This window comes from Sciurus vulgaris (assembly GCF_902686455.1).
Source record: "Sciurus vulgaris genome assembly, chromosome: 2".
NCBI lineage: Eukaryota > Metazoa > Chordata > Mammalia > Rodentia > Sciuridae > Sciurus > Sciurus vulgaris.
Window position 1 is genome coordinate 47,114,839 of NC_136462.1, and position 21,875 is coordinate 47,136,713.

Below are 21,875 nucleotides of genomic sequence, written 5' to 3' on the forward strand. Positions count from 1 at the left end.
ACATAAATTATAATTTTAAGATCAGAACACCCAAAGTCATAGTCAAAGAACTTAAAGGGGAAACAATGAAATGTACTGCTTGTTCATAGTGATCAGTGTCAGTTGCAGAGAAAGTTATTTGCTTCTAGCCTGTAAGTATACTCTGGATTTACTTTCATAGTAACTAAAGTCATAAATAGTAGATAGAACAAGCAGCTCATAAGATGTATTCTTCAAATATTTAAATGTTCTCACAAAGCACAGTTTAAGCACAATATTAAGTCAGATTCCTAAGAAAGCCAAAACTTTCTTAGAGCCATTAAGTTTATTAACAACTTAAAATTTTTACAAAGTATTGGAAATCTTTTGGGTTAAAACTTCCTTTGCTATAAAAACTTATGGTGCGCACACAAACATACATCCAGGGCTAGGGGTGTAACTCAGAGATAGAACACTCACCTAGCCAGGGCCTGCATTCAAAGCTCAACAGTACAAACACATACACACAAACATTCCAAGTATTTCAAGTAAGATTCAAGTTAAGAACTTCCGGCAGTCACAATCTTAACATAGGTCCTTCAGAAGTTAAGCCTCAGAAAAAAAAGCCTTCACTTCTTAGGCCCTTTAGAAAAGCCCCAAAACTGATATTTAACATACAATTCTTAAAATCTCTCCCTACCAAACGTGAATGAAAGCCTACTTTAATCTCCCTGGGGTGAGATTTTTTTTACGGAAAGCACTCAATTCAGCAGATTTCTGATATCAAGGACAAAGAAATCTCTGGATGGAAACAAAATTAAAAACTAACAGCTTTTCATAAGACTAACCCTGAATCATCAAGAAAGAGTTAAATACTGGATATCCTTTCTAATTTTGAAGTGTTGAATACACCGAAGAAAATTTTTCAAAAGATCTTATTATAGTTCAAGTCTCAGTATGTCTCAGGAAATTAAGAACACCTTATTCCCTAAATGCACCTGACAGATGAGACACTTAACATGTGCTGAGGGCTACAAAATTAGCTGAGAGATTTCTAACTCAATGTTGGAATGACATGGGGCGGCGGTATTAACTTTTCTCTTAGAACCTACACTTAGGCCCAGCTATTTGGTGTCAGATCCTTGAAAGGAAAAAAAAAAAAAAAAAAGCCTTGTTTATGAGACAACATATCAAATATGAAAGTCTATCACAAGGCATCCTAAAATACAGATCTGCTAAAGAGTACTACTCCATTGCTGTTCTTGGGAAAATTATCTTAATTCTCATCAACAACTGCTTTTAAGATACTGTTGTCACTTGCCCACTAGGTGAGGTAGGGAGAAAAAGTACAACCTAATTCAACCAAAATTCAAACCCTAAGTGAACAGCTACAGAATTCCAAATGTTAAGCTGATCCCCAAGGTGTCTGTTTAGCTTGCTACGGGTGTCTAAACTGCTCAAAGCAACTCAAAACAAACCCAACTTTTAACAGTTAACTTCAACTGTAGCTTTTTAAGCAGTTCTTATTCAAATAGCTGCTGGGGATCCGTTTTTGGTAGAGGCCCAGCAGAGTTAAGAATTTGGTTTCCTCTCAGAAGGAATAGCTAACCTTCAACAGCCCACTTTTAACCTAATCCAGAGGCAGCTGGACAAGGTTAGGACGCATCGGGGACCCACCCTCTCTGCTGCACTCACGCTCCTTCACCAACATGCGGGGTTGCACACCCCACACCAGGTGCTGGATTGACGAACGACTACTCGACACTGCCAGTTTGGTTTTCTTTCGAGGTCCTCCACGCCAAAAATCTCACTGTTAGAAACCGAATGGCGGGGGCTCAGGGCGAATCAATGAGGAAGACACACCCCTCGGGGAGAGGAAGAGATAACTTCGCCCGTCTCGGGAGTGGTCCACTCATTTTTCCAACTCTCCTCTGTAGCTGCTTCCCGGTCCGGGTTCGCCTCCCACCACTACCCCGGGCATGCACAGGGCGGTGGGAGGGGCGCCAGGGAAGAGGCGAGCACCAGAGAGCGGGTGCCCTAAGTGCCGGGGAGGAGCGGCGAGGGCCGAAATTCCAGCATGGCGTAAGCATGGCCCAGCTCTGGCCCAGGGAGCCGCCGGAGACGCACTCCCTCGGTCCACCGGCCGAGGAGCGGTAATCCGCCTTCCCTCCCAGGGCCCTTAGGCCCGGCTAAAAATAGGCGCCTCGGTCACCCCAAGGCCCTCTTGGGCCGACCTCGCCCTCGGGAGATGTCCCCAGGGGAGTCCCCGGTCGCACTCGCATGCGCCCGCAGAGCCCGGGTCGGCCTGGGCGGCCCGGCGAGGCCGAACGGCCCCCCGAAGCCTGCCCACCGCGGGGTCCGGCCTGGGCAGGAGCCGGGGCCCGAGGCCTAGCCGGCCATCGCGTCCGAGCCCCGCGGCCGCGCCCCCCGCCCTCCCGCCTACCCCGGGACCCCGCGGCCGGCGCCGCCCTCCCCCCGCCGCTGCCGCGGCCGGCGCCGGGCCCAGTGCGGCCTGCTCGCCCTCACCCTGCGCGCCGGTGAAGGAGACCGGGAAGACACGGCGGCGCCGGCACCACAGCTCGGGCCGCCCGCTCCAAGGCGCCGCCGCCGCAGTTGCTCAGGTGCCGTCGCGCCGCCCCGCAGGAAACGGGCGGCTTCGGGGCGGGGCGGCCCCGGCACGTCCCGGCGTCCGGCCGGCGGTGCCGGGAGACCGGCCCCTTAAAGGGACAGGCGCCCGCGCGCCCGCCCACGCGCGTCGGACCCGCAGCCGGCTGACTTGGAACTAGCGGGCTTTCCTGCCGAGACAAGATTGCCCACTTTTGCGGGATGGGAAACTAGGGACTGAACGCTCAGCCTAAAGACCATTCAGCAGCACCGCTTTCTCGCTTTCCATCCCCCATACCCTAAGGCTGGTTTCGTCTCACGCGGCCCTAGCACTGAAGCACCACCTGGCCCGCACACCAGGTGTTGTTTTTTTGTTTTGTCTTGTTTTTTTTTTTTTTTTTTTTTTAGCCTTAAGTAAATGCTAGTAGACTTCTCTCTGCCCGTCTCGGATTTCTCCCCAGAAATCACTGGAAAACGAAATCCTCTGTTCCTTCCTCCGGAGTTCCTCTCATTGAATTTTCCTTGGGGCAATCCTAGCTGCAGAGAGAGGAATAGAAACCGACCCAAATAAATTGTGTGCAAATATTATGAAGCTGTTGTGTCTGCCAGCTGGTGGCCATTCATAAAGCCGGGGTAAATAACCAGAAACTGCAGCAGAAAGGAGGGATTGGACAGAATCCCTGCTTATGTCTGCTTTTTGCTAAGAGGATGTTAGCGAAATTCCTGGTTCACGGGCAAATGAGATGTGTTGATAATCATTATTTATTTCTTATTAATATCTCACAGTGCTGGGTACTGCCCAGACATGTACCAAACACTCCAAACTCTCCTTAAATAATGCAAAGGAAAGTCCAAAATGATTCAAAACGGTTCTGTGGAGAGAGATCCATGAAATCGGGACTCCCCATCAACACCTACCCTCCATCCTGACAAGGTGGGAATAGGAGCAATCCTGAAGGGTGGAACTGCGGAACAGTTTGTACACAGAATCTCCTTAATAGGCGCTGGTTAAAAGTATACTGTGCATTTGTGTTCTAATTATTCTTTTGTGTAACCTTTCTAGAGTACCTCTAAAGTACAGTAAAAACTGAATATTATGTAGCACCTTGCAATGTTGAGAATTCTTCCAGTCTTCCCTCACTGTTCTCCAAAGATACCTTCTGTTGCATTTTAACTCCAGGAACGTCTTCGTTTTTCCCTTTTTCAGAATTACTCAGCCTCTCAGTGGCTCCAATGCCTTCAAAACAGAAGATCCAGCTTCGTTGGAAAGTGAAGCTATTGGTGTCTTAATACAAAGTGGAAATGTGTCATTTCTATAATGGAATTTAAGGGCTCTTGATTAGCTTATAAACAACCATGTAATTTTTTAAAAAAATAAAAATTTCTATCATTTTCCTGGCTTCAGTAAAACTACAATATCATTTTAGAAACAGTAATATTCAGGTACACTTGTAAATAAGACAATGAGATGAAGTTTAGGGACACGGTTTGCCTAAATGTACTACTGCTTATAGTTTATACTGCTTATAGTTTACCATTTATTTCTATGTTGCATAGTTTAAAATAAAGGAATATAAATGCATCCAGTACTTCAACTTTTGTGGATAATTGAACTTTGACTTCTAAAAGGAAAGTGGTTGGATGCTTCATTCTTTATAAACTTTCTAATTATTCACATCAAAACAAAAAGATTTACTAGAAATGTTATGCATGGCAAGACCTATTAGGAATTAAGAACAACACTCTTAAGTTCTGAAATGTAATATAACATAATTAACTATAATTAACATATAATTAACCTAAGGTATAATTAACTTTGACTGGTACTTACTACCCTCCAATGCCACTGAAACCCACAACTAACTTGCTAAAAAGAATTGGGGCGCCCACCATTTGAGCTATCTCTTAACAACTGATAAATTGAACTTTAATACACTATAAGGTATAATGCTGTGACCTAAAGAGTACTTCTGTACCTCTCTTTCTCTCCCTCCTCCCCATTTTATTTTACAAAAGTGCAATTCACTGGAGACTATCTTCTGACTTTCAACATGCAACAATTACCTTTGTGCTGAGTTTTGGAAAAGATTTAAAGACACATAGTATATATCTCTCCAGCAGATGAAGAGAAAGCTGCCTATTCCTGTCTTGTCCAGGATGAACTTCCCAGAAATAGAGTTATGTGGAGATTTGAGTAACACGTGAGTAACAGACTACATCTTCTGATGCCATCAGATCAGGGATGGCAGAGATGAACTTACATTGGAAGCAAGACACAGAACCAGAAGTGAAGATTCCAAGTCCACCTTCACCCAAATAATGAGAGTGAGGAGGTTCTGAGAAACTTCTCCAGCTGTAGAACAAAAAGTAACCAGCTACTTTAACAAAGTATTTGGCACATAAATAGAGGTCTGCATTGTGCTCCTTTGGCACTTGTGGCATCCAAGTGCATTTATGACAGATTAAAGATGGCTACAAATTGCCACTTTAATGATAAAGAGGTAGGAATTGACATCCTCTCTTCTTAAAATCTCGTAAGGCTCTGTGATTTTCGTTTAACACACACAAAGTGGCAGAAGTAACACTGTACCATGTTCTGGACCCAGGCAGTTACATCAGTATCTTGGAACCATCTGTCTTAGCCCTGAGCTACCTACCTTGCTGAGGAGACCACATGGAGAGGCACTGAGACTAGATTGGATCAGATGTGTATGTGTATACACACACACACACACACACACACACAGAGAAAGAGAGACAAATGAAGCTTTCTTGAAACCACATCACAAACTAAATATCACGCTGGGTGTATCCAGTTAATAACACATGAAGCAGAAGAAACACCAAACAAGCCTGAATCTCTGACCCCACAGAATTCTGATCCCATAGAAATGAAACACCTTTTGTGGGTTTTTTTTAAATGGTTTGTCATGCAGTAATAGAAGAATGGAACAACTTCCATTTCTTCCACTTCTCTAAATAGCTGTAAGAAATCTCATTTAAGTCAAAGGGAGTTTCTATGCTGTTGACAATCCCAACAATATGTAGAATATCCTTATGTTTTAGAAACACCCCATCATTGAAGTATTTAGGAATAAAAAACATGATGTCTATAACTTACTTTTTATTTATTCAGCAAAGATAGGAAAGTAGATGGAGAGATAGGTAGATAGATAAAAGATAACATGGAAAAATGTCAGCACCTGTTGAGTCTAAGTGGAAGATGCACAGGTATACAGTTGTATAGTTTTTCAATCTTTCTGAATGTTTGATACTTTTCACAATAAATATTGAGGAAAACCTCAAAAAGGGAGAAATGGCTATTGGAGAAAACAAAAAAGTTTAAGGACAAAAATCAGAATCCTTTTCAATCTTTTCTTTATCTTTTGGGGTGGATGCATTTCTTTGTAAATACTTGAAGAGCTTATTAACATCATCACAGATCTTATTTTTCCAGTTCCCTACTCATCTTGAGTTCCTGTATTAAACATTTTTCCTGGGTCGCTTTAATAGTGACTGGTACACTTTTTTACTACTAAGATTGCTTAATAACTCCATGGTTATGGGAAATTACTTAGTGGTTCTTTACTCTTCACATGACAAGTTTTTATTTGTTTGGTAGATGAGATTAGTCTCAGTTGATTGGTATTAGCTCTTCAATAAGGCCTGAATACAAAGTTTTATTCACATACAAAGTGCATAGTGTCTTGTAAGGGGAAAACCCTCTCTCCCATCACCACTGTATATACAGCCTTCAACCAGACCACCCCTTCCAGGACTGAGCCATGGCTTGAGGAATCAAGCAAGAGAATGTCAAGAATGTCAATATTTCAGCATAAACCATCACACTGCTGCCAGTAAAAAGCTTGTAAGATTATGGCCTTGTAAGACAAATATGTAGCAACAAATCAAATCAAATCAGCAGACATTCTCAATGTACACAACATCATGGTAGATGTTTCTATGTAAAATTTTCTTTTAAAATTTTCTGTTCTCCAGAATGGTGCTGACTTTTTAAACCACACTTCTATTTGCTGACTCGTATCCAGCTCCTCCATGGTAACTCTTAGATCTCAGCCAGTCCCTGCCCAGTGTTTTTCCTCCCTGTAATACAGCATCCCTGTAATTGACCCTCCTAGGCTTTGCTCCATTTACTTCTGATCATATGTCTCCAAATTACTAATTTCTTTGATCTGGATCAACAATTTTTCAAGTACCTTTTGGTACTTGTTTGGAAATTTTTATATATATGAGAAAAAGTAAACAGATTCCAAGCTCCATTACAAATCATTATTCTGTGAAGGCTCTAGAATAATTCCTGTGGATGCCAAGTCTCATGACACAGAGTTCTGGATGTCGGCCCTCTGGGCCTCCTCAGGGACCTCACTCCATCAGCAATGCCCTTTCTGCCTGCATCATCAACCTCTCCTTCTCTATCAGCCATTAGTACAGCCAGGGCTCTCTCCACTTAAATGGAAATAATTCTAAAAGTACTTTCAAACCCCAGACCACTCCATCTATGTTATCCCCTGCAAAGTCAGGTTTCTGGTTGGTTGGTTGGTTGGTTGGTTGGTTGATGGAAAAAAAGCACTTCCTTACCCAGTGACGTGAGAAATACAAAATGGCCATGTATTCTCAGCACCCATTCATTTCTTATACTATGGCAGTCAGCTTCTGCATCCACAGATGGGTTATGAAACACTTCCCAAAGACCCTCCTGCCACTAATGCCAATGCAGCATATCAGAGTTTATTTGGTAGAACCTTCAGGCATATGTCCCACCACTGATTTTTTCTTGAAAAGCCTAACACAGCTTTTGACAAGGGAACTCATTTTCCAGCAAAAAGAGTGTGGCAATGGGCTAAGGCCCAAAGATTCACCAGAAGTAGCTGACATTACAAAATGATTGGAATATAGCTGGGGTACAATAGCACATGCTGGTTATCCCAGTGACTTAGGAGCTGAGGCAGGAGGATTGCAGGTTCAAAGCCAGGCTTAGCAACTTAGCAAAATCCTGTCTCAAAAATAAAAAGGGGTGGAGATGTAACTTAGTGGTAAAGTACCCAGGGTTCAATCCCAAATACTACAAAATGATGATGATGATGATGATGATGATAACAACAAATAATAAATAATAAAATTTTAGAATGGCTACTAAAGACCTGGTTTGAGTGACAAGCGAGAGACAGATTGTCTTACAACATTAAAGTGCTATTCTATAAGATGCAAAGTATGCTCCAAATCAGCTACCAATATGCAGACAGGAAATAGGTGCAGAAACCACACAGACAAAGTAAATAGATAAGAAAAAGAAGGAGTGGCTCTTATTATTGACTTAATGATCTGCTTACAAAAATTTCACTTCTAATTTCTACAGGCTTAGAAATCTTAGTTCCCAAGGAGAATGGCTTCCACCAAGATACAAACGTGCTTCTATTGAACTGAAAGTCAAAGCTTCCATCTGACCATTTTGTGTTTCTCAAGCCACTGAACAACAAAAAAGGAATGTGCTCTTCTGACAGCAGAGATTTGACCTCTGCTTACTTCCCTCATAACTACAGTAACAAATTCCTGCCAGTTTGCCTGAGACTTTCCTGATTTTATCACTAAGATCACATCACAGGAAATCCCTTAGTCTCAGGCAAATGGAGACAGTGGTGATTCAACCAGTTTCCCTGAGAGATCGAAAACACACAGTACATTTGCTTTAGAAGGGATCTTATTTATGTCAGGCAGAATTTATCCCTACCTCCCAAAATAAATCCTCAATGACACTCAACCTTTTTTTTTTTTTTTTTTTTTTTTTTTTTTTTTTCATCCCAGGGAGAAATGCTTGAAGATAGCACACATTTGCCCTTCAGTGACTCACCTCTAGTCACAGACATCATCTTTGGGGGCTGTATGCCTTTCAGAACAGAGTAATACTTCCTTGGCAACTTGAAGGGAAAGTGATGCATGTCACACGCTTCAGCCCTTTATTCATATTTTCCAGTATTTCCTAGGAATGATGAATTCACTTGAGCTTTACTTTTACATGTGAATTCTCTTATTAATATAATTTCTCAAGCACTATGGAAATTTTATGTTAGTTCTGGAAGGGATCATAGAAATCATTTAATCCCAACCCAAATATATTATGTTCATTGCAATTGTCCTATTGTTTAAAAATCCTTATTTTGTTTTAGTTTGTGATTTCTCATGTTCACCAGGTATTCATTTCCTCAACCAACCAAAGATTATCCTTGTACATTTATCCACTGTATAATTTATTTTCACTTGGATAATAATGGTGAACTCTGACTTTCAAAACCTCAGTGTCCTGTAGCCTCTCATCAAATATCACTTCTCAATGAAACCTTGTTGATGAGGGGACTGGGTCTCCTGAGGATTGTACATCAGTCCCATTTTCTATTGTGTCTTGGTAATGACGTCTGTGATTGTCAAAAGATCTGCTTCCATATGGAGTTGGCTTACAGCACCAACCACAGAATAGAACTCGAAAACCAAGATTAAGATTTATTTCATTTCAGAGGAGAAACAACTGTGATAAAACAATACCCTCCCACAAAACCACTGATGCTACTCTCAACCAAATAAAGGCATTAATAGATCACTGGTCTTCTATTATGTTCTTATGAATCAGTGCTCTAATTTATCTAGGACAATAAAGAAAAGCAGAATTTGCAGAAACAATTAACTGTGATCACAAACACTAACCAAGAAATATTCAGTATGCTTAGAAATTCACACCAGTTTGTTAGAATCCACCTCCCATAAAACTGCAGAAAAGAAAGGAAATTTCTTTTCTTTTTTTCTTTTTTCTTTTCTTTTTTTTTTTTTTTTTTTGGGTGTGTGTGTGTGTGTGTGTGTGTGTGTGTGTGTGTGTGTGTATGTGAGCGAGCGTGCATGTGCCTGGGTATGCTACTGGGGATTGAATCCAGGGTCCTTCTGCCACTAAACTATATCCCCAGCCCTTTTTATTTTTTATTTTGAGACAGGGGTTCACTAGAAATCCCCTTTCTTAGCAGCCACTGTGGCATCCACCTGTAATCCCAGTGACTTGGGAGGTTGAGGCAGGAGGATCACAGGATTGAGATCAGCCTGGGCAAATCAAAATTTAAAAATAAATAAAAGGAACTGGGGATGTAACTTTGTGGTAGAGCAACCCGGAAGACAGAAAGAAGCAAAGAAGGGAAGGAAGGAAGGAAGGAAGGAAGGAAGGAAGGAAGGAAGGAAGGAAGGAAGGAAGGAAGGAAGGAAGGAAGGAAGGAAGGAAGGAAGGAAGGAAGGAAGAAATCTTGTAATAGAAGATTTTTTTCATTGTTGTTGTTTCCTTTGTTTTAGCCAGTTTTTTGTGTGTTTTTGTTTGTTTGTTTGTTGTTGTTGTTGTTGTTGCTGTGTCTAAAAGACCCAACTAGAACAACTGTACAGGAGGAAAAACTTATTGGAGTGTTCATGTTTTCAGAGATCTCAGTCCATATGCAGCCAGCTCATCATAGCAGAAGAGTGTGGCAGAGCGAAGTAGATCACATGGATCAGAAAGCAAAGGGAGATCTCCACTTGCCAGATACAAATATATACCCCAAAGCCAAGCCCCCAATTCCCACCTCCTCCAGCCACACCCTACCACTTTGGCTATCACTCACTGATTGGGTTAAGACTCTCACAAACCAATCATTTCAACTCTGAACTTTCTTGCATTGTCTCACATGCAAACTTTTGAAGGACACCTCGCATTCAAACCAGAAACATCCTTTTTTGACTTTTTATTAGTTTATAACTTTATTTTCTTCTTTTGAGTGCTTTAGGACTGTTACAGGAACTGTCAGTTTCCATTGGTTCAGGAGTTTGCAAAAAAAAGCAAGATTACAGGAGTGTAGAGGTCAACAGCAACAAACTTCTTTCAGCATCTAGCTTGACACAATGTTAAGATAAGTCAAAATCCCAGACCAAGCATTAATGCTCCACTGAGAAGCTGTGTGAATACTCTTGTCAAAGTCATTCAGTACTGAGAAAAGAGAAATAACAGAGATCTCTGAAAGAAAAAAAAAGGTTTTGATTAAAAGGAAATGTTCAAATCAACAGTTGGAGCATTACAAGAAGTTTCAGTTTTGAATGATCCTAAACTCTTTCCCAACTTCTCTTCATGAATCTTTTAGTTGGTCTTGTCCCATCAGTAGGAGTCTATTGTCGGTTACAAACAAGTCTCAAATGGCTTCAGAGCAAAAAAGTCATAAGATCTTTTATTAAGAAGTCAGGGAAGCTTATGGTGGTGCCTCACAGATCTTTGCAGACTCTAAGGTCATTGTCCCATGGTAGCATCACAGGGAGTCCAAGTTGGATAAAAGCTTAATTCAAACAGATTTATGGGCTTGGCTTTTATATAATATAGCAGATTATAAAGTGATATTCAGGAGCTGAAGGTTTAGCTCAGTATTACAGCCTAGCATGCATGAGTCCCTGAGTTTGATCCCCAACACCGCAAAAATTAAATAAAAATATAAATGGACACTCAGAAAGCCCACGAAGTTTTAAAAGTAAAACTTATGGTTTTAATCTCAAAAAGACAGAGATAGTGTACCTGATTTTACCAGCATTCCTCAAAAAGTAATTCACAAATTAGTCATGATCCACACCCCACCTCTTGATCTTAATTATTTGAGGGGAAAGGAGGCAGATGCAGGAACTGACATTTTTGATAGATCATACTCATGGATGTTAGAATTTTGGCATCTACCTCAGAGAGATCTACTTGCTCTTTCCTACATAATTATTTCATTGGCATTGAGTCCATTTTCCTCATGTTGGAATATCACTGCCTTCTGTTCCTCACATACTGAGTTAAAATTTCATGCATCCTGTCCTTCAGCAAATTATGGTGGATCAATTGGACAAAGAAAATATGATGACTGTCTCACATTACACATGCACAAAAATTAATTTGAAATGGATTATAGACTAAATATGAAAAGTAAAATAATGCCTTTAGAAGAAAACATAAAAGAATATTTTCAAGATCTTGAAGTAGACAAAAATAGGAGTCTATTAAATAGGAGACTAAAGGTGTAAGCAAAATATAAAATATTTAAAATCATACTTCATTAAATTAGAAATTTACTTTCATCAAAAAGCATCATTAAGAGAATAAATGCAAGCTAGAGTCTGGGAGAAGATATTTGCAAAACAGATATCCAGCAAAGTACTTGTTTCCAGAATATGTGAATAATTCCTATGACTCTAAAGAAAGAGAAACCAAATTTTTTAACAGGTAAAGTACTTGAATAGGCACTTTAAAAGTGGCCAGTTAGCTTTAGAAACATGTCTAATATCATTAATCAGAAAATTATACAGATCAAATTAAATGGCAAATAAGAATAAAAAGTGTTCAATGTTATTAACTCACTAAGGAAATTTAGAACACAAATCCTACTATATACCTGCTATAATGGTTGAAGTTAAAAATTCTGACAATACCAAGTGCTGACAAAGATGCAGAACAATTGAAACTCTCATAGATTATTAATGAGAATGCAAAATGTTGCAGCAACTTTGGAAAATAGACTGACTTAAAGAATTAAACATATACTTACCACATATATTAGTCTGTTAGGGCTACCAAAGGTGGGGGGGACAGACTGATTAACTTCAACACTAGAAATTTATTTTCTCACCTTTATGTAGGTAAGAAGTCCCAAGATGAAAAGGTTTGGTTTCTTCTGACTACTCTTTCCTTCACTTGCAAATGGCCATCTTTTTGCTGTACCCTCATTATTTTTTCTCTGTGCATGTATATCTTTGGTGTCTCCTTGAGTGTTTTAATCTTTCCTTATAAGGACACGAATCACATTGAATTAGGGCCCCCTCTCACTTTCCCATTTTAACTTCTCTCTTTAAAGGCTCAATCTCCAAATGTAATCATTACGAGGTACTGGAGGCTAGGATCAATTTTAAAGTGACACGATTCAGCCCAGAATGCTATACAACCAGAACTCTCACTTCCAGAAAAATTAAAGATAAATGAAAATATATATCTACCCAAAGATCTATAGACTAGTGTAGATATGGCATCTTTACCCATAATACTCAAAATCTGAAAACAATGAGTGTCCATAACTGTCTAAACAATAATTAAATTGCTGCACATCACTATAGTAGAACACTAGTCTCCAATAAGAAAGAATGAATATATGATACAAGCAAAACCATGATGAATCTCAAGTGCATTTGCTGGCATGGAAGCAGCAAAAATGGTGGAGTAGGAAACTCTGAGGACCTTCTCTCCACAGAAACACAGAAGAGCTGTCAAAACCCTTCAGAATCAACTGAGTCAGAACACTGGAAGGAAGTTGCAAGTAAATGCTCCCATAAAAAAGGCCAGAGAAGCCTGGTGGGAGAACGTTGGGTACTTCTCTTACCCTTGCTCTACACTCCTTCCCACCTTAGAAGCTGCAAAGACAACCGTCCAAACTGGAAGTAAAGTCATCTCTATTCACAGATAACAAGAACTTACAGATAAGAGACATGTATGCTGAAAACTACCAAGCATGGCTGACAGAAATCAAAGATGTAAATAAACGGAAAGATAGCCTGTGTTCATAAACTGGGAGACTTAATATTTTTTAAATGGCAGTTTCAGTACAATCCCTATCAGAAGCCCTCTGACCTTCTTTGCAGAAATGGAAAAGTCAATCCTAAATTTCAAACGGAATGCAGGGGACCCGAACCTACTACAAAGCTACAGTAATCGACACAGTGTGATACTGATATAAGAAGAGACATGTAGACCAATGAAATAGAATTCAGGACCTAGAATAAAACTTATGCATCTATGATCAATCGATTTTCAATAAGAGGATCAAGAAAATTCAGAGAGGGAAAGAATAGTCTCATCAATAAATGGCGCTGGAACAACTAGACATCCACATGCAAAAGAATGGAGTTAGACCCTTACTTGACATCATTATTTTACTTTATTGTTACTACTATACCAAAAGACCTGAGACCGGGTAATTTATAAAGAACAGAAACTTCTCATGATTCTGGAGGCTGGAAGTCCAGGATCAAGGCACTGGCAGGCTTATTGTCTAATGTGGGCCTACTCTCTGCTTCCATGACAGTGCCTTGTTACTGTACCCTCCAGAGGAAACAAATGCTGTGTCCTCACATGGTAGAAGGCAGAAGGGTCAAACGCTGTGTGCAGCCTACTTGATAAAGTTCTTAATTCCACTCCAAAGGAGAAGCCCTGACCTAATCACCCCCTGAAGGCCCTGCCTCTCAATATTATTGCATTGGATACTTTCAACACTAGATAGGGGAGGATCACAAAACATTCAAACCATAGCAACCACGTACAAAATTTAACTCAAAGTATACCAAAGATCTATAAAACTCTTCGAAGAAAACATAAGAAGTAAATCTTTACAATCTTGCATTTGGCAATGATTTCTTAGATACCCAAGCACAAGCAATAAAAGAAAAAACATTAATTGTTCTCCATCAAAATTAAAAAGCTGTATGCATGAAAGTACACTGCCAAAGAATGAAAAGATAATCTGCAGAATGGGATAAAATATTTGCAAATAATATATCTGATAAGACTCTGGTGTCCAGAATGTAAAGAACTCTTATAATTCAACAACAAAGGACAAAAACCTGATTTAAAAAATGGGTAAAGGAATAACTGGACATTTATTCAGAGATGATACACACATGGCCAATGATCACGTGGAAATAGTCTCAATGTCATTAGTCACAAGAAAAATGTAAATAAAAATTATAGTGAGATGTCACTTCAAACCTACTAGAAAGACTACATTTAAAAGAAAAAAATCTTAGGTTATTTTTTATTTGCATTTCTTGGCAAGGATGTGGGGGGAAAGGCACACTCATACATTGCTGGTGGGATTGCAAATTGGTACAACCACTCTGGAAAGCAGTATGGAGATTCCTCAGAAAACTTGGAATTGAACCACTATTTGATCCAGCTATCCCACTCCGTGGTTTATACCCAAAGGACTTAAAATCAGCATACTACAGTGAAGCAGCCACATCAATGATCACAGCTGCTCAATTCACAATAGCTAGATTTTAGAACAAACCTAGATGTCCTTCAATAGATGAATGAATAAAGAAACTGTGGGATATATATACAATGGAATATTACTCAGCCCTAAAGAAGAATATGGCATTTGTAGGTAAATGAATGGAGTTGGAGGATATCATGCTAAGTGAGTTAAGCCAGTCCCCCAAAACCAAAGGCAGAATGTTTTCCCTGATAAGTGGATGTATCAGTATCCATTTATCAGGGAAAGTGGGGAGAAGAAGGGGGAAAGGGAAGAATGGAGGAACTTTGGGTTGTGTAGAGGGAAATGAAGGGAGGGGAGGGGGCGGAAGGAAGGAAAGATGGTGGAAAGAGATAAACATCATTACCCTATGTACATGTCCGATTACATAAATGGTGTGACTCTACATCATGTACAACCAGAGAAATGAAAAGTTGTACTCCATTTATGTACGATGAATCAAAATGCATTCTGCTGTTATATATAAGTAAATAGAACAAACAATTAAAAAAAAGAAAAAATGTTGACGAGGTTGTGGAGAAATTGGAATCCTTAATGCACCTCAATTGGGAATGGAAAATATAGCCACCATGGAAAAAAGTATGAAGGTTACTCAAAAAATCAAACATAAATTGCTACATAGTCTGACAATTCTGCTTCTTAGCACATACCCAGAAGGATTAAAAGCAGGGACTCAAAATGAAATATTTGTATACCAATGTTCATAGCAGCATTGTTTTTATTTTTTTTTTCACATTTTATCAGTGCATTAGAGTTGTACATAATGATGGTCTAGTTACATTTTTGTGCACGTACACAATATAACAATATAATTTGGTCAACATCATTCCCCCATATTTCCTCTTTCCCGCTCCTCCTCCCTTCCCCTGGTCCCTTTCCTTTTTTCTACTGATCTATTTATATGTGATCCCCCCATCTTTCTTTTCTTTTCTCCTCTCTAGTTTCTACATATGAGAGAAAACATATGACCCTTGACCTTCTGGGTTTGGCTTATTTCGCTTAACATATGGTCTCAAGTTTCATCATTGTCCTGCAAATGACATAATTTCATTTTTCTTTTTAGCTGAATAAAACTCCATTGTGTATATGTCCCTGTGGGAAGCCATCCATGTTTAGCAGAAGCGGGCGTGGCTGAGCCATGGGACACACAGGTCTGACTCCAGGAACTGGCAGTCATGGGAGACTGTTTCAGACAGCCAGGGGTAGGTAGTCCTGTACAGAGTTGACTCACTGTCTGAGGAAATGCTAATTTTCTAAGCAAATGACTTCCCTAACTCCACCCCATCCTGTTCTTCACAGAAGAAGCCACTCCTGGTCCCCCTTTACCTGCAAGTATAAATAAAGGGAAGGTGGGTTCCTCCATCTTGTTTTGAGGCCAGATCTTGGCATGGCCTGATCCGTCATGCCCCCTTCCATTTGAAAAGATTATTGGCTCTTGTGTTTATTTGATTAGATAAGTTTCTTAGTGATTAATCAACATGACAGAACTCCCTTTTTTCCACATATGCCACATTTTCCATAGTTTGGCTATTTTGAATTGTGCTGCTCATAGCATTATATTTAAAGACCAAAATATGGAAGCAACCCTAATGTTCATTGACTGATAAATTGATAAACAAAATGCTGTATAGCTATTAAATGGAATATTATTCAGCCATAAAAAGAATAAATTGGGCTGGGGAGATAGCTCAGCTGGTAGAGTGCTTGCCTCGTAAGCACAAGGCCTTGAGTTCGATCCCCAGTACCGCAAAAAAAAAAAAAAAAAAAAAGAGTAAATTGCTGCATCAAATTTCAAGGACAAACCTTGAAAAGATTTGGCCTCATCAAAGAAGTCAGACACACAAAAGGTGACATGTTGCATGTCAGCACTTTATATAAAATATTTCAAATAGGTCAATCCATACAGACAAAAGAAGATCAGTGGTTGGGGGAAGAGGAAATGGAAAGTGACTCTTAATATGTATGGGGTTTTCATTTGGAGTGAAAGTTCAAGAACTACACAGTAGCAACTGTTCCACAACAATGTGAATGTATTTTATCCCATTGCATTGTTCACTTTTAAATGGTTATAATGGTAAATGTTGTGTTGTGTGAATTTTGCTACAATAAAAATACGAAAAAAATTGATTATGCTAAGTGGAAAAAGCCTGAAACAAAATGTTTGTACTGTCAGATTCCACTTCCCTGACATTCTGTGCCCAAATGTTGTACACCTTGGGCCAGTTTCCTGATTCTTAGAACCTCAAATCCCTCATAAGTAAAAAGGGTGAAAATAAAACCTAAAGCTGCGGGTTAGTGTGAAGAGTAATTGAAACAAGATATGTGAATACAAGTAGCATAATCATTGAGTGGGAGTTCAAAAAGCACATTATCTTTCACATCACATTTTTCACCTTTAAAGCTTCCATTTGAAGGAAGTTTTCCTGTTTCATTTAATAAGGAGATTGAGTACCAAATGTTTGTTTAGCTTTGTGTGACACTGGGGGAATACAAAGAAGAACAGAGAGATCCTGATTACGCTGAAATGATATGACAACCCCTGCTACTTTCTTCTGAAAAGTTATAGGATCTTCTAAATATAGAATCATGTCATCAGGAAACAGTGGTAGTTTGAGTTCTTCTTTTCCTATTTGTATCCCTTTAATTTCTTTCTTCTAGCCTAATTGCTCTGGGTTAGAGTTTCAAGGATGATGTCAAATAAAAGTGGTGAAAGAGGGCATTCTTGTCTCCTTCGAGTTCTTAGAGGGAATGCTTTCACTTTTTCTCCATTTAGAATGACGTTGGCCTTGGGTTTAGCATGTATACTTTTTATAACGTTGAGGTATGTTCCTACTATTCCTAGTTTTTCTAGTGTTTTGAACATGAAAGGGTGCTGTATTTTGTCAAATGATTTCTCTGCATCTATCGAGATGACAATATGATTCTTGTCTTTAAGTCTATTAATATGATGACATTTATTGATTTCCATTTGTTGAACCAACCTTGCATTCCTGGGATGAACTCCACTTGATTGTGGTTTACTATCTTTTTAATATGTTTTTGTGTGCAATTTGCCAGAATTTTATTGAGAATTTTTGCTTCTACGTTCATCAGGGATATTGGTCTGAAGTTTTCTTTACTTGATGCATCTTTGTTTGGTTTTGGTATCAGAGTGATACTAGCTTCATAGAATGAGTTTAGAAGTGTTCCCTCCTTTTCTATTTCATGGTATAATTTGAGAAGTATTTGGTGTTAATTCTTCTTTAAAGGGCTTGTAGAACTTGGCTGAGAATCATCTGGTCCTAGACTTTTCTTAGTTGGTAGACTTTTGATGGCATCTTCTATTTCATTGTTTGATATTGAGCTTTTCAAATTGTATATGTCCTCCTGGTTCAGTGTGGGTAGGTCATATGTCTTTAGAAATTTGTCAATGGCTTCAAGATTTTCTATTTTATTGGAATATAAATTTTCAAAATAGTTTCTGATTATCTTCTGTATTCAGTAGTGTCTGTGGTAATATTTCCTTTTTCATCACTAATTGTAGTAATTTGAGTTTTCTCTCTTTTTTTTTCATTTGTGTGCCTAATAATTTGTCAATTTTATTTATTTTTTCAAAGAACCAACTTTTCATTTTGTCAACTTTTTGAATTATTTCTTTTGTATCAATTTCATTGATTCCAGCTCTGATTTTAATTATTTCCTGTCTTCTACTGCTTTTGGTGTTTATTTGTTCTTCTTTTTCTAGGGCTTTGAGATGTAATGGTAGGTCTTTTGTTCATTGACTTTCTATTCTTTTAATGAATGAGCTCAATGCAATGAACTTTCCACTGCCTTCATGGTGTTCCAGAGATTTTGATATGTTGTATCACTATTCTAGACCCCTAAAGCACAAAATTAATGTCAAGAATCAATAAATGGGGTGGAATCAAACTAAAAAACTTCAATCAAGATTGTGAAGAGAGAACCTACAGAATAGGGGAAAATCTTTACTACATTAATCTCCAGGATATATAAAGAATTCGAAAATCTTAATACAAAAAAAAAAAACACAATCAATAAATGGACTAAGAATCTGAACAGATACTTCACAGAAGAAGAAATACAATTGATAAACAAATGTATGAAATAATGCTCAACATCTCTAGCAATTAGAGAAATGCATAATAAAACTATTCTGAGGTTCCATCTCACTCCAGTCAGAATGGCAATTATGAAGAATACAAGCAACAAAAAGTGTTGGCGAGGATGTGGGGAAAAAGGTACTCTTTAACATTGCTGGTGGGGCTGCAAATTAATGCAACCACTATGGAAAGCAGTGTGGAGATTCCATTTGACCCAGTTATTCCACTCCTCGGTTTATACCCAAAGGTCTTAAAAGCAGCATACTACAGTGACGCAGCCACATCAAAGTTTACGGCAGCTCAATTAATAATAGCTAAATTATGGAACTAATCTAGATGCCCTTCAATAGATGAATGAATAAATAAAATGTGGTACATATACTCAATGGAATATGTGTCTGTAAAAATAAAAAATATTTTAATAAAAAATAAAAGAAGAAAGAAATTGGGGCTGGGGTTGTGGTTCAGTGGTACAGCATTCACCTAGCACATGTAAGGCACTGGGTTCAATCCTCAGCACCACATATAAATAAATGAAATAAAGATATTGTATCCATCTGCAACTAAAGAAAATATTTTTTTAAGAAAGAAGAATAATGAAACGATGGCATTTGCTGGGAAATGAATAGAGATGGAGAATATCAAGCTAAGTGAAGTAAGCAAAAGCCAAAGGTTGAATGTTTTCTCTGATAAGCAGATGCTGATCCATAGTGGGGGTGGGTAGGGAAGAATGGAGGAAGTTTGGATTGGTCAGAGGGGACAAAGGGGAGGGAAGGGAGTGTGGGGGTGGGAAGGACGGTGGAATGAGACAGACATTATTACCCTATGTACATGTATGATTACAAGACTGGTGTGACTCTGCACCATGTTCAGCCAGAGGAATGAGAAGTTGTGCTCCATCTGTATACAATGTGTCAAAATGCATTCTACTGTCATGTATAACTAATTAGAACAATTTTTAAAAAAGCTATAGGAATCATCCAAGTGCAGGAGAAAGACTGTGAATCTGAAGATTCTAGAATATGCTGTAGCCTTGAAGGCAACCCCATTAATACCATTCCTCTTCCCAGCACAGATTCTGAAATTTTTGAAATTAAAACAAATGTGGTCCTGGTGCTTCGTTCCGGCCCAAGTCAGGCTGTCTGGATTATGCTGGACCTGTGACCTGCCATTTATTTCTGCCACTTGGTCCCCGGGGCATCACCTAGAAGAGCCCACTCACTCTGGATGAGCCCTTTGGCAACCCAAGTCCATCCTTGAGAAGGATGACTGAGGCATTATGGGACATGCCCTGTGTGTCTGCTCCTGAGGAACTGTCATCATTGACAATAAGTGTCACCTCTTCATCCAGACACTGGGGGAGGGCAGGTTCAGCTATATGGACCTAGAGGAGGGGTTCCATGACAGACACTTCTACCCCCTAAAGCGAATCCTGTGTCACAAGCAGCAGGACCGGGAGGAAGCTCAGCGAGAAGCAGACATGCATCACCTCTTTCACCACCTCAATATCCTTCGCCCTGTGTGTTACTGTCTGAGACAGCTGGGTGCTAAGCATGAGGCCTAGCTGCTATCTTTCTTCAAGAGAGGTAACTGTGGAATGAGACAAAAAGTCTAAAGACAAAGACAACTTCCTGACTGAGGATCGAATCCTTCGACTGATGCTGGGTATCTGCAGAGGCCTTGAGGTCATTCATGCCAAAGGTTATGCCCACTAATATCTTGCTGGAGATGAGGGGCAGCCAGTTTTAATGGACTTGGGTTCTATGAATCAATCACATATCCAGGTGGAGGGTTTCTGCCAGGCTCTGGCCCTGCAGGACTGGGCAGCAGAGCGGTGCACCATCTCCTACCTGGCCCCAGAGACTTCTCTGTGCTGAGCTACTGTGTCACCTATGAGTAGACTGATGTCTGGTCCCTAGGCTGTGTACTTTTTGACATGATATTTGGGGAAGGCCCTTATGGTCTTTCAGAAAGGTGACAGTATGACCCTTGATGTGCAGAACCAACTCAGCATTCTGCAAAGCCCCAGGCATTCTTCAGCACTGCAACAACTGCTGGCCTCCATGATGACTGTGGACTCCCAGCAACGCCCTCACATTTCTCTCCTCCTCAGTCAGTTGGAGGCACTGCAGCCCCCAGCTCCTGGCCAACACACCATTCACATCTGAGCTAACCAGTGGCCCTATGTGCCTTGGAAAGAGGCTCTTATCCCTCATTGGAATTTTATCCTTCCCACCCAGGACTGCTCCTACAATTGGGCATCAGGGCTGGAGACTGTGATCCCAGTCTTCTCTCCGGTCTTTTACCTGAACACATAGGCAAGGGGCCTGACAGTTGGTGGGGCTGGGGAGAAAGTGAAACTGAGAAAATATGGTGCATAACTCTGAGCTGGACGGCTGGGCTCACATGATGTTCTGCTTTCAAAACTGGGAGCAGGAGAATGTATAAGCAGGAGAATAAAGTGAAAGTAGGTTGATATGGAAAAAAAAAAACACAACAAATATGAGTCACATGGATGCCAAAGTATCAACCTCATAACTGATGAAGATGAATTGGAATTTCCAGCATTGTTGGCCAGGGAAGACTTCACTTGCAGGCAAAGCCCCTGGAGGGAAAGAGGAAGGAGGTGGAACTAAAGCACGCCAGGTAGAGCATGTCATTTTGCCTCCCCAGGGTGTGGCCTACCAAAACCTGAAATGGGGAACATGTTCCCTCTGGCACTGGGATTTGCCACTCTTCAGATGTGTGATGCTAGACCAGTCACCTAACACCCTATGTATCATCATCCTGCCTGAACCAAGGGGTTTTGTGAGGTCATCTTTGAAATTTATTCTGGGTCTAGAATTGTAAGGTTGCATAAATTACTAGGTCCATAGTAAATCATATATGACCTTATTCAGAAAGGAAATTAAAAATCTTTTGCACCTTGATCTGGAATTACTTTCATAAATGTGAAGTCATTCTGACTCAAATTACAATTTTGTTTTGGAGGTTGGCTCTATGAAAATTCTTAGAAAGTTTAAAAATTAAATGAGATTTTTTTTTCTTCACTTTGAGCATCCATTTTAGGTCATTCCAGGTCTGGTATAAGAAGCCACAGATCCATGAAGTACCTTCCTCCAGCAGGTTG

At 39.8% G+C, this 21,875-nt stretch overlaps 1 protein-coding gene and 1 pseudogene across 13 annotated transcripts in view; one reads left to right on the plus strand and one right to left on the minus strand.

The window, feature by feature from the left end:
• KTN1 (kinectin 1) overlaps positions 1 to 2,638 on the minus strand; it is a 109,090-nt gene extending 106,452 nt beyond the window's left edge. For 9 of the 12 annotated variants that reach the window (XM_079128537.1, XM_079128535.1, XM_079128534.1 and 6 more), the window contains exon 1: positions 2,485 to 2,638. The gene's annotated coding sequence lies outside the window, so the exon portion shown is untranslated. Of the gene's footprint in view, positions 1 to 1,635; positions 1,769 to 2,484 lie in introns of all 12 variants that reach the window. The other 3 variants (XM_079128538.1, XM_079128541.1, XM_079128542.1) reach the window with 2 other exon arrangements.
• A 17,386-nt stretch (positions 2,639 to 20,024) lies between these two features.
• LOC306653147 (serine/threonine-protein kinase 16-like) lies at positions 20,025 to 20,913 on the plus strand (annotated as a pseudogene). The gene has a single exon. The product of its transcript is annotated as a serine/threonine-protein kinase 16-like (transcript).
• The last annotated feature ends 962 nt before the right edge of the window (positions 20,914 to 21,875 follow it).